Source organism: Rhamphochromis longiceps, linkage group LG23 (assembly GCF_057381845.1).
Source record: "Rhamphochromis longiceps isolate RC_006_pf linkage group LG23, R_longiceps_female_GT1.1, whole genome shotgun sequence".
Lineage (NCBI taxonomy): Eukaryota > Metazoa > Chordata > Actinopteri > Cichliformes > Cichlidae > Rhamphochromis > Rhamphochromis longiceps.
Genome location: NC_140578.1, coordinates 7,177,119 through 7,189,543, shown reverse-complemented (window position 1 = coordinate 7,189,543; position 12,425 = coordinate 7,177,119). Strand labels below are relative to the sequence as shown.

At 41.3% G+C, this 12,425-nt stretch overlaps 1 long non-coding RNA gene across 1 annotated transcript in view; it reads right to left on the bottom strand.

The window, feature by feature from the left end:
• LOC146641172 (uncharacterized) overlaps positions 1–11,414 on the bottom strand; it is a 102,888-nt gene extending 91,474 nt beyond the window's left edge. Inside the window, exon 1 of the long non-coding RNA XR_014909710.1 lies at positions 11,013–11,414. This is a non-coding gene — a long non-coding RNA (uncharacterized LOC146641172). The remainder of the gene's footprint in view (positions 1–11,012) is intronic.
• Positions 11,415–12,425: the final 1,011 nt, after the last annotated feature.

Below are 12,425 nucleotides of genomic sequence, written 5' to 3'. Positions count from 1 at the left end.
AGCAGACCATGAAGGGAAAGCTGTTGATTTACCAGCTGATCTACGGCCAGACCCTTACCGTACAAGTGGTGGCTAGCGAACAAAAGAATGAGATTATAGATACGAGAAGCAAGCACCCTTCAAAGATTGTCTGGGCTCTAAATTACAGGGGCGGGGTTCAGTCATTCATAATGTGATCTGATTAGAGGTGCCCCTCCCCTAAATCCAAACTAGCCAGTTGATGTAGTTCAGAAATCTACTAGAATGCCTCCTGCAGGCCTTGTAAATGAAGTGTTTCGAGCATGTCACACTGGGAGAAGGCCCCAGGCAGATGTTCGAGAGATAACACCTCAGTGTCCTGCCAGAAGACTTCGAGAAGGTGGTTAGAAAAGAGAGGTCTGGGAATCTCTGCTTAGACTGCTTGCCCTGCAAAGCCCCATACAGATAACCATTAGAGGATGGATGGAAGGATGGAAAATATCCAAAGAACTGACAGTCACAAAAAAAAATACAAAATAATTATATGATGTAACGTACAGCATAAATCAGTGCAAAGAGGTTTTGTGTGAAAGTGTGCGTTTGTGCATTGTATTCACATTTCTAACAATATCAGGGCAGCTGCCCTCTGTGTCTTGGTTCAGCAGACAACAGGTCTGATTGGATTAAGACACTCTTCAGTGGATTAGTCATGTCTGCTGTAATGCTGGACACAGAAAGAGAGAGAGAGCCGTGTCTGATTCTGTGTGTGATTCAATCTCATAACTGCATCTGTGTGAAGCAAAAAAAGAGTTTAATCTCATAACTAATACAAATAGGGTTTTATCACAACCTGTGTACATGAATGAAATCCCAGGATAAATACTGATGATCTACAGTAATGGAGACTGGCAGCTCATTTTGTTTGTGAATGTACCAAACATCCACTGCTTAACTGAAAATGCACCCTAATTGCTGTAATAAATAGCTAGGAGTATTGTAGGCACATTGCTGTCCTAATGTGTATTTCTACATTAACTGACAGACATATTCATCAGAACCATCACTGAGATCATCAAACATCATAAAGAAATATGAAATATGTCCCTCTGCCTTCATCAAATGCAGTTTTAGTTGTCACAGTGAAAAATATGTGTATGATGCTGATTTTAATAACTCATAAAACATGATAATTGACTCAGTTTAGAGTTTGTGCCAGGTGGCTGAGTGTATTTCAGCTCAGAGAGAGAAAATCCACTTCATGCACACTGCAGCTCCTGACAAGAAGACAGGATGAGATAATATTTCTAACAGACTGAAAATTTTCTTCCATTGTTACATTTGTGACAGGAAAGTGTTAGGTATGTGTGTAGTACGCCCGTGTCACTTGTCACACAAAGTATTTTGAGTCAATTTTGGATGGCACGCTGCTGCAGCTGGTTATTAATTGTGACATAAAATGTCCTGAAATAAAACATTTATGAGCCATAACCATTATTGTAATTTTAAAAGAAAATTTGAGTTTTGCTGCCTGCAGAACAGTTACTACACACTAATCTTTTTGTACCAAAAGATAACCAAGTTTCTCTATATGTAACATTTTTTTATACTGTATTAAATAATGTGAATTGTGTGCATGGCTGGGTGTGTGTTTGGCACAGGTAGTGTATGTGTGTGTGTGTGTGTGTGTGTGTGTGCGGCCAGTGTGTAGTAGTGACTATAACCTGCCCTTCCCTCCAGTCCTCTCCTCCCAGCTGCCACCGTGGAGCAGCCTGCCTTTTAATTACCTGCACCACGATAAAGGGAGCGAGAGAGGGAGCGAGGGAGAGCGAGTGACAGACAGAGAGGCAAGGAGCGAGTGAAGCGTGACATTCCAGTGTGCCTCATAACCTGTAAACTGATATTGTCTCTGAATGCAAACCAAAGCGGAGATGTGAGGAGGGAAGGTGTGATTTGGGAAGGTGGAATTGGAAAGGAGGAGGTTCTGTATGTGTGTGCGGTAAATCAGAGCAAAGCGTGGCTCCCAGTGTGCAGCAGATTGCCTCAGCTCACACCACTGCCTCCGCAAATTAATACCATTGATTTTCCTTTGCCTGGTGTCCAACACACACACATACACACGCACGCACACACGCACGCACGCACGCACACCTAAACGCACACAGAAAAGGATCCCAGCTGGCCCGAAGGTAGGCAGAGGATAATGGATCTGTGGATCACAATGCTGGAGGAGTCTTTACCAGCTCCTTTAACACACACGCACACACACAAACATACACACACTAAATGAATGATGGGATACAAATGAAAGGAAGGAACAAGAAAGTGTCAGTTGTGATACCTCCCTTAACACAGGGACTGGCAGGGATACAGAAGCACGCACACACGCTCACATTTGCACACACGACAGTGAAAGCATTGGAAGCCTGCCAGACGAACGAAGCCAGAAGCAGAGGGATTGTCAAAGTGTTTTGAATGCTGAGAAATATCCAAACAGATAACAAAACACATATTAATACTAAGCCGGAAAGCTGAGACGACTAGCATGGAGCATATGACACTGACTGACATACAAATCAGCCAGTATGAGATGAAAACAAAAGGGGAATGAGAAGCTAGACAGAAAATAAGACTGTTCCCATCTCTCTCCTTTGTTTCATTGAGCTTCCTGATGAATGCAGCTGATTGCAGTGACTAGAGGGCAGCAGGAAATTATCATTAATAATCCCCAGCCAATGGTTAACCCTGTTTCCCCCTCTATTGCATCTCCAGGCTCATCTATTACTACGGGAGTGTGTGGGTGACCGACCACTTTTTGGCCTCTTCTTCAGATCAATTCGCAACATCGGTGGACACAAATGAGTCAGATGGGGGTGGAGTGTTTAGAGAGAAGAACCAATCAATCAAATTGATCAGTCCTGATGCCCCTTATGGGCAACATAAGTAATACATTGTGTATTACATTGTGATACAATACATTGTGAACTAATTTCTCTGAACACTAACCCTCATTCTGAAAGTTAATTTTGCTTAATTACAAAATATTTCATGCTTTGTACTGTATGAATAAATGAATGTCACTTTCATGAGAAAAATATAATAAACTTATTTCCTCTAGCATTTTCTAAAATATCTGGTGAGATGATGTCAGAAAAAATTTATTGCAGTGACATCTGGACAAGCTTTATAGAGGCACTCGTTAATCTCAGAAACAATGAAATATTACAGTTTGTTTTTTAGAGGTTCGGTTCGCAAACGCCAAAAGACATTTTATCCCTGCAGTGTGGGGTAATTAAGAAAGCTGTGGCAAAAGCAAACATCTAGATTTATATCAGATACAAACTTACTGATATGAAATGACCCGATTTGTTTTGGTCTTTTACAATGCTCTCAGTTATACCATTTATTTGGGCAGGTGCTTTTGAGCATCATCTAAATTCATCTTAATTTTTAATACTTCTAGGATATAAAACCGCATAAAATCACCAGTCTGATTACAAAATCTATTTAAAAGCTTTTCCTGTGGAAGTTAGACCTTTACTACCATCAGAGTAGAAACTACACAATGACCTTCTTTAACTTGCTTATAGTGCAATTACAAAATAGTTCTTTTTAGCGCTCCTCCACTTGCACACTAGTGAAGAAGTGTGCATCAAAAATGGTAAAGAGTTTTAAAAATGTCAATGTCTATATTTTTGCCTGGTGCATGAGCTGATTGGTTCATTTGTCATCATGACATGTGTTTTCCAATGATAGTCTGAGGTAAGACTAAAGTTTAGCCAACCGGTGCCATGGTAAGACTAGCATCATTGTCAAACTCTTATTAAGTGAACTATGCAAGGTATGCAATGGACCTGTGCATTTTAAACAGCCAATATTAGATTTAATTTTGGAACCCCTTGACCATTTAGAGACAAATGGATGAACAGTCTAAACTTGGTCCACTCCATGATTGAAGCACAGTGTGTTTGAATCTGGGTCTCTGAAGTTTACATGTTGCATGCTTGTGAGGGTTTCCTTCATCTGCCTTGCCCTTGGACCAAGGTACTGCAGCTTGCAGCTTGAGTTGGATTTCTGCACAGAACCTGTCCACTTCTCCTAATGCTTCTCCTGTATTTTTAGACCATCTCCCTGTGGCATCCTGTTCTGCCATTTTTCTCAGGAGACTCGATAATTTGCATGACTCTTAAATATCATTTATAAATGACTGTAATACAACAATCACCAAGTTTTGTATGTTCATCTAGTATTACCCAAGTTCCAAGGCTGTCTATGACACAGTGTAGACACAGTCCACACACTAAATACAATTTCAAACCATCTGTTGAAGCCACATAACCTGATTCAAGCAGTGCATACAGCTAATCTCTGCGCAGACAGATCAGTTGGATGCTGAATGAATTAGCTGCTATCTTAACTTGTTAATTGGACCACTTCAGCTGTCTGCGCTGCGAAGACAGACTCTGAAAACACACCCAAATAAATAATAGTGAGTTGAGCCATATGTGCGTCTGTGTGTGTGTACCGGAGTTTTTCTCTTTAGTAAAGTTGGAAAGATATTCATAAAACATGTTTGAAACATTGCGCAAAACACAAACAAAAATGTGCAAGGACTATCTACAAAGCGCAACACCTGAAAAACTGACATAGAGTACAAGTATACAATTTAGGCAGTGTAGTCAGGGACTTTCACCTACAATGAACAGGACAGCAATTTAAAAAAATGTTACTTTTACTTTTAACTTCTGATAAATTGGTGAAAATGGTGGTAAAAAATATTTAATAATTTCCAAAAAATTTGTAGAAATAGTATCAAATAATAAAATGAAATATTAATATAGTACATCAATAATAATTAAAAAAACCCTTGGCACTTGTAGGAAAAGCTTCATCACAGCTCAACAGGTGATCCCTAAATACTCACAAGCTCATAAGGAAAGAAATTAAGTGCTGACATAAAAAATTCTAATTCAGACACATCTGGCATGACTTTAACGTGAATTATATGGTAATTATGGCCCAATCAACATTTCCCGTTGCAGACTTGAAGACACAAACTCAGTGTGCATCTTCTTCTGTTTCCTGAGATCTTGGATGAGAAAATGGCTGCATAGCATAGCCCATGCATTTATGTGTAAGCCACTGGTCCACTGCTGCACAACTGCTCACGCTCCAGCATTGTGCAAGCCATTATATGGAGGTGGAGTAAACACTCTCTCAGCAGAGTTCATCAACCAGTCTCTCATCACTGTGCAAGGTCACCCCCTCCCTGAGACAGTCCACTGTGTGCGCGTGCGTGTCTGTCCCAGGTCTCAGAAACCTTGGAAACGAAGTGGAACAGAGCATTAGAGCTGTAACAATAAGGCAGCCTGTTGAGCATGGAAAGCTACAGTTGCTGCCGTCGGCCTGTCTGAATGAGCATATACAGTTAAATACACACATAAACGTATGCACAACCACACACAAACACACTCCTGCCATCTCTAATGATGATTTATGCCCGGCCTGGAAGGCAGGCATGCATAACTGTAACAGTCACAAACACACACAGATCCACTCACACATGCACTCTCAGCTAAATACATAGGGATGCCGCATCTTTCCCTGTTGCTCTCTCACATACACATCCTAAAGAAGAAAAAAATGACAAGATGGATATGCTCTAACAGCAGTGCGCACAAGGGAAAGTGCAATGGAAAAAAAATTATATTAAAAGATGGAATGAATGAGAGCTGAGGAAAAAAATATGAAACGGCATAGAAGCAAGAGAGAGAGTTATCTCCCTGTTGACTACCACAGTCTAAGCTCATTTACCATGTACTATCTCTGATAGTGCTGTAGCTGTCCAATCTCGTTCTAGATATTTCCTTGGAGAAAAACTGCTCATTTTGCTCTCCTCTTAACGCAGACTACACTAAGTTCCTGGTCTTATTGAAAACACATTTTCCACCATAGATTTTCTCTGCAATGTTCAACTTTGTGTTTGTGTGTCTGCAAAACAGAAATAGTATGCATTTGCTTAAAAATCCTGTTTTGCAATGCTAAAAACAGCAGCGAAAGAAACATTAAGGTAATAGGACATCAAAAACAGACATGCACATATTTTATAGACGTCCACATATACACCCTCGCATTTTTTTATGCACACAAGATCCCTGCTGGTGAGGTCTCAGTAAGAATAATTAGAGCGGATTTCAGATGCTTCATTCATGCTGTATTTTCAGTGATATCAAAAGGCCAAGACAGCTCTGAAGCATTTCTGTTTCATCACCAATAAGTCAGCTGAGGTTACAGGGGATCTCTGCCCTGATCACATTATGCAGCCATGCAAACGAAGTTAACCTACAAGGTCATAAAACTGCCTGAAGATACTTAGTAAATAGCACAAGGATGAATTTCCTAGTCTACCATTTTCCTTAGAACAATAAAAAGGTACTATATGTGTTCACTTGTATAAGCCTGCCACAAGATTTTGGTCTGATCTACAAAGAAGAAATGTTTATAGAGTCATTTACAATTTTAATTGTATCCATCTGACATTTTAAGATAGTCTGGGGCAAACACTTCCTCAGTATTCATTGCATTCATCGCTAAGACTTCATTAGCTGGCGTCAAGTTAAAAGCCTGGGTAACTCACTAGCTTATTTAACAGAAGCACCCATACTGGTGTTTGTTTATGGAGCAGATGTTACAGACAGTAAATTTTTGTCTTCGAATGTACAGAGAAAGATGAAAATAAATGCAAGTGTGGCTTGTTGGTGCGTTGGTTGCACTTGCATGACAGCAAGAAGGCTGTGCTTAGCAAGAAGTGTTAAGGAGAAGAACTCCGAAAAATAAATGGAAATGGACATCTTCTAGGGCCATGTCCACACTAATACATTTTCGTTTGAAAACGCATTTTTTTTCTCTTCGTTTTGGCCTTCCATCCACACTGAGACGGCATTTTGAGTGAAGGAAAACGCAGCGTTTTGAAAACGCTCTCCAAAGCGGATACATTTGAAAACGCTGTTTTTGCATCACAGTGTGGACAGCGAACCTGGAGCCTTTTCGAAAGCGATGACACATTTTAGTCATGTGACGCAGTCATGTGACCAATTAAACTAAGATTAGGAGGGCATTACACAGCAGTTCTCGTTTGGCTCTCGGCGAAGGCAGTCGCACTTTTCTCCTCTCCTCCTTCCCCTTATCTTCCCTGCTTAGCCTCTTGTGTCCTTGTCTTGTCTCGTGTGTATTACTGTCCCTGGAACACTCTCTCACAGTCTGTTCTCTAAAACCTAAAAGAGAATTATGGATTTGATCAACTGGTCTCTGAATGCTATTGACACCCTTTTCTCAACGAGAAGTCTGGCCTCGGGAGAGCCCGAGTGCCCTGGAGGGACTTTCCCTGCCTACACGATGGACGGGTGGCAGAAATGGAGGATCGTGTGCCTGGTGGGACTGTCGATCAAGGACGCTGAAGATATCTACCTATTCGGAACCATGATGACAGGGTTCTTGCTGATCGGAGCTGGCTTGGCCCTGGTTTATATAAGAAAAATCAACAACATCAACATCATAATGCGGATATCCCCTCGGCGCCAGCTGTGGGCTCAAGGCTGGAGCCGAACAAAAACTCCCTGATAACGACTGTGTGTTGACTGTTCTTTCCATTCCATGCAAGGCCACCTGGGTTGGCTGGTAGACTGTTTACTTAGCCTGGTAGGGCGAAGGACACTGTCTCAGCTGAACTATGGACACGCACACACATACACTTACACTGATAAGCACTCACACATCCCCCTCCCATCCAATGCCTTCGATGATTGTTGCCTCCTGGGAAAACGAGGCGGGTCTGGGCCCGCGCTGGAGAGACGGCGCAGTGGCAGGATGGCTGCTGTGTTGCCTGGGATTACTCCTTATCCCCTACCCAACCCTGTTGCTGGTCACGTGCTCTATAATGTTGTACTGTGGACATTATTTCCTGTTCTCATGCTGTCCTCCTATAGCCCAGCATGAGTAGAGGTCTCTTTTTTACCTCTTGTACCATTGTAGTGTATATTTCAGTGGTTTTTCTGTAATGCAACCGTTCTCTGACTTGTATCCCCATGTGATGTCTGTGTTGTGTGTGTAAGGTCGGGGGGCGGGTTCATTCCACTGCAGACAACCTGCCACTGCATGTGGCGAATAAAATTTGAACTTGAGTTGTTTTGTTTGCGCTCAATTTTGACAGCCCTATTAAAGATTAATATCAGCACATGCTCCAGATAGCTTTTCTTCAGATTCTTTAATTCTCCCTCGCTTTTGCAACTTTGTACTTTTCTGTTACTTGCAGCAACAAGTCCACCTCATTGTTAGTCCATTTAAAAAACTCGGTGCTTTTTCTCAACATTTTGGCGCGTCGTTTCAAATAGCCGGAAAGTAAATAAACGGCAGACATAAATGGGGCAGGTCAAATCGTCTTGCGTTTCACGCATGCGCAGTACTGGAACGTAAGCGTTTTCGGCCATTTCAATGTGGATGCACAACTCTGTGAAAACGACTGAAAACGATAGCGTGCATGCGGAGCGTTTTCAGATGAAAACTCAGTTTTCACATTTATCCGGGCTAGGTTGGACGTAGCCTAGAAAACCCAACCTGTACTGGGTTCTCATGTTTTACAATTACACTTGTCCTCTTAGAAGGGAGGGTCACTACAAATCAATACAAAGTTGTTTTGAGTGATCACTATTATCCTCTTACATTTCCACCCTGATGGGAGTGACAAGGCACAATGGGTGAGTGAATGGCTGCTAAATTTGATGATGACAATGTAAATGCTATAGCAGTCGTTCCCTTCATGTGTATCAGAAATACCTGCTGTCTGCTGACCTCCATCCCTACGGATTATAGAAATAAATTACCTTACCTGTTAGCACCACCTGTTAGTTTGTGTGCCTAAATTTATATTTAGTTCAAAATCAAGACTGTATGTCAGCTCAGAGGTGGCATTCACCCTGCTACAGGCTTGGCATGACATTTTCTAAAGACACATATTCAGGTGCACAACAATAAAAACCATGAATATAGCTCATCCTGCACTGAGATGATAGCAACACTATTCCCATTTAAAAATTGTTCTAAATTTGATTTTGGTGAAATGATGAGAGAACTTTGTAATTAATTTCCATTGCAATGTAGGCTGTAACTGACGCAATTACATAATACTTAAGCACATGCCTGAAATGTGATTCATGTTAAATGGGATTCGCATATAGTCTGAGGTTTCGAGGAAAATTATCACCCTCTCATCGTGGCACATAAAGATACAGATGGTGAACTTTGAATGTGTTCTTTCTTTTATAGATTACAGTGTCAGTTGGGAAATTAGAGAAACTCACTGAAACTGCACCATCTGTATCTTTGCACTTGGTGTCAAGAGAGTTATTAAATTGAGGCAATTAAGCTCATTTCAAACTGGGTGAATACATTTACAAATTAGACTTTATTTCCTTTTAAATATCACACCTTTGCACTACCATGGTGAGAATCAGTACAGTATAGCTTTTATCTAAACACATATCATATTCATACCTATAATAGGTGTCCTTCCTTATCAGAGAAAAAACAAAAGATCCAACCCAATGTAAAGAAAAAAATTTTTTAAAATTAAAAACTGTCCCAATTTTAGTCAAATGAAAGCGCTGGCTTCCTCTTAACCTATTCCATTATGCAACTGGCATAGTGAAAGATGATTAAATTATGAGACTGCGGGATCAAATGGAACATTAACCTTGTGTACATGGTGTGTTATATTCTCTTCTGAGGTTTTATTCCTTTTAAGAAGGTTGCTTCTTATTCTGGGATGTCGTATTCCTACAAACCTTAACCTGAGTTTTAACTGCTGTTGATGTTGGCCTGTGCAGGAATCTCAGATCTGTGAGTGGGTTCCATATGACATGTAGCACTAATTCTGTATATGGTTTACAGAATACAGTTAGTAAACTACTGGTCCACTGCAGCACAATGCTCACACAATCTCTCATCACTCTAATCACTAATGTATTCTGCATACTACGCCATTTACAAAAGAAGCTATTAAAAAAATCTACACTTCTTTATGCATTAAAAAGCATTTAAAAAATGCTGCACATTATGAGGAAAATAGCTCCAGCGACCCTTAAAGACCAGTACTACCGATGCACCACACAGCACCAAAACAGTAACCTATAAGGGCATTCGATGAAAACATCTTCTTTCAAGGGCAATGCTAGATGTGTAGCAAAATTTACTACTCCAAGTTTAAGAAAATTCAGTTTGATATTTTGGAAAGGAAATGTAACAAATGCATTGTTAATAGCTAGGTTTCATTTGACGTAGACGTGACGTCGACGTAAAGCGCGAAATTTGACTGGCGGTCGGAAGTGAAAAAGATAAGCGCAAAATCACAGACAGACAGTACGCAAAATGCCTATGTCCTGTTGTGTTTACGGATGCTCCAGTAGGTCGACCAGAGAAACTGATAAACGGTATTTTAGGGTACCAAAAATAGCCCAACGAAGAGGAGAAAAATGGAAAATTCTAACCGAAAAACGTAGGAAAAAATGGATTTTAAATTTACGTTTACAGTCGGGAGGAGCAGAGTCTGCCAATGCCCGTGTCTGCAGCGACCACGTCGTCAGAGGTAATGTTATGTTTGCAAACGAACTTATTAGCATTAGGTTGTCGTTAAATTCTCGTTTACTTAGTGCTTTTAAGTTAGTAGTCTAATATTGACTTGATTGGGACTATAGGCTGCCCAAGTGCTTTGGATGACGAAGAGTCGGAGGACTGGGCTCCGACGGTCAATCTCGGCTACGAACGAAAACCCAGATCGGAATCAGTTCTCAAACGAGAGAAAAGAATGAAGCTTAAGGCAGAACAGCATCGATGTGCAGAGGCGATTTTGGATATGCAACAGACGGCTGAGAATGGTTTACCTTGAAACAAACAACTGTCACTCTAACGAAGTCCTAAGGATGTGGCATGTTTGTTGACGTTAAAGCCGCTACCGCTAACTGTTAGCGTGTTTAAGATAAAGCAATATAAGAACAAACACTCACCCTTGCAAACACCAAACTGTATCCATCACGGAGACGTTTTGTTCCAAGGTTGTGGACCCACCCGCTGACAAAAAAATTGTACGCCTCCAGACTCTTGAAAGCTTTCATTTGCTGCCTAGTGTAGTAAGAAGTCTGGAGGACCAAGTAGTTGGTGATATCCACAGCCTCGATAGTAGGCAAATCCTTTACTTCTGTGGTGTATTCGGACATTTTCAAAGAATACGGATCACGTCCGATATATTTTTTAACTATCTGTTTATATCTCTCCCGAGAAACGGGGTCTAAAGTTGCACAATAGCTGCTCTCCTGACTCTCCACAGTGTCCTCCATGTTTACTTCCGCCCTCCACTCAAAAATCGCGCTGCCTCCGCACGTCATCAGAACCACGTGACCGCAACCCAACTATTAGGTATGTTGTGCAAAGTAGAAGCAGTAGAATCTCCACTGACAGAAATTTCCCCAAGAATCAAACATATGGTGAATGTTTTCATTTTGTTGTTGTTTTGTTGCTGCATGAGGATTACTGCTTTTTGTAGCCATAACTACTTGTCAGCCTATCCTCTTACCCCCATTCTGCTCACTCTCTGTCCTTCCTATTCCTTTCCATCTGTTTTCCCCTCCTTTCATTATCTCCCCTCTGCTATCCTCCTTCCTCTCTTGGTCTCCTCTGTGCCGAGCAGTAGTGTCCTTGCAACCCCCTCAATCATCCCCACACAGGGAGAGTTGGAAGCAATCCAAGCGCAGTCCCTTGAGTCCCAGCTGGGTGACTTCCAACCCCACTCCCCAGGCTTCACTCTAGGCCTGTGGGCCTGAGAGCTGGCAGCTCAGGGAGGCTATTGTCGGGGAGAGATTAACCACACATGGCAGCTATTGTGCAAAAGTCACACACACACTTTGACATATACAGAGCCACATATTCTCTCAATATAGCAGCTTTTGTTTAACATCTATGAAGATGTAAATTAGTACAAGGTAGATTACAAAGCTATAGCTCTGTAGATTCTCCAGCTAATATTATATAAAGTGAGCAAATGTCGTGTGTGTTACACGAGTGGTGTGCACACAATAGTACACCACTATTGTGTGCACACACTGTGTGTCCAGTGATTAATTCTGCTGAGGGTATTGATTTTCTATTCACAGGTATTCACAAGTGGAAACATATCTTTATCAGGCTCCCCAACACACAAACTCACTTCTAGTGTCAAATTCATGTGAATCTATGTGCTTGTGTGGTTTGATCTGCCTTACTTACACACAGACATAGCATGATACACTGTAAGCAGCTCAAAACAGCTTGTTTTCAGTACAACATGCATGTTTCCATGCAAATATGGAAGGGAGTCCACTGAAGCTGTGACTTGAGCACAGATAATACTTACACACATGACACATTCACGATGCTAATTCCCC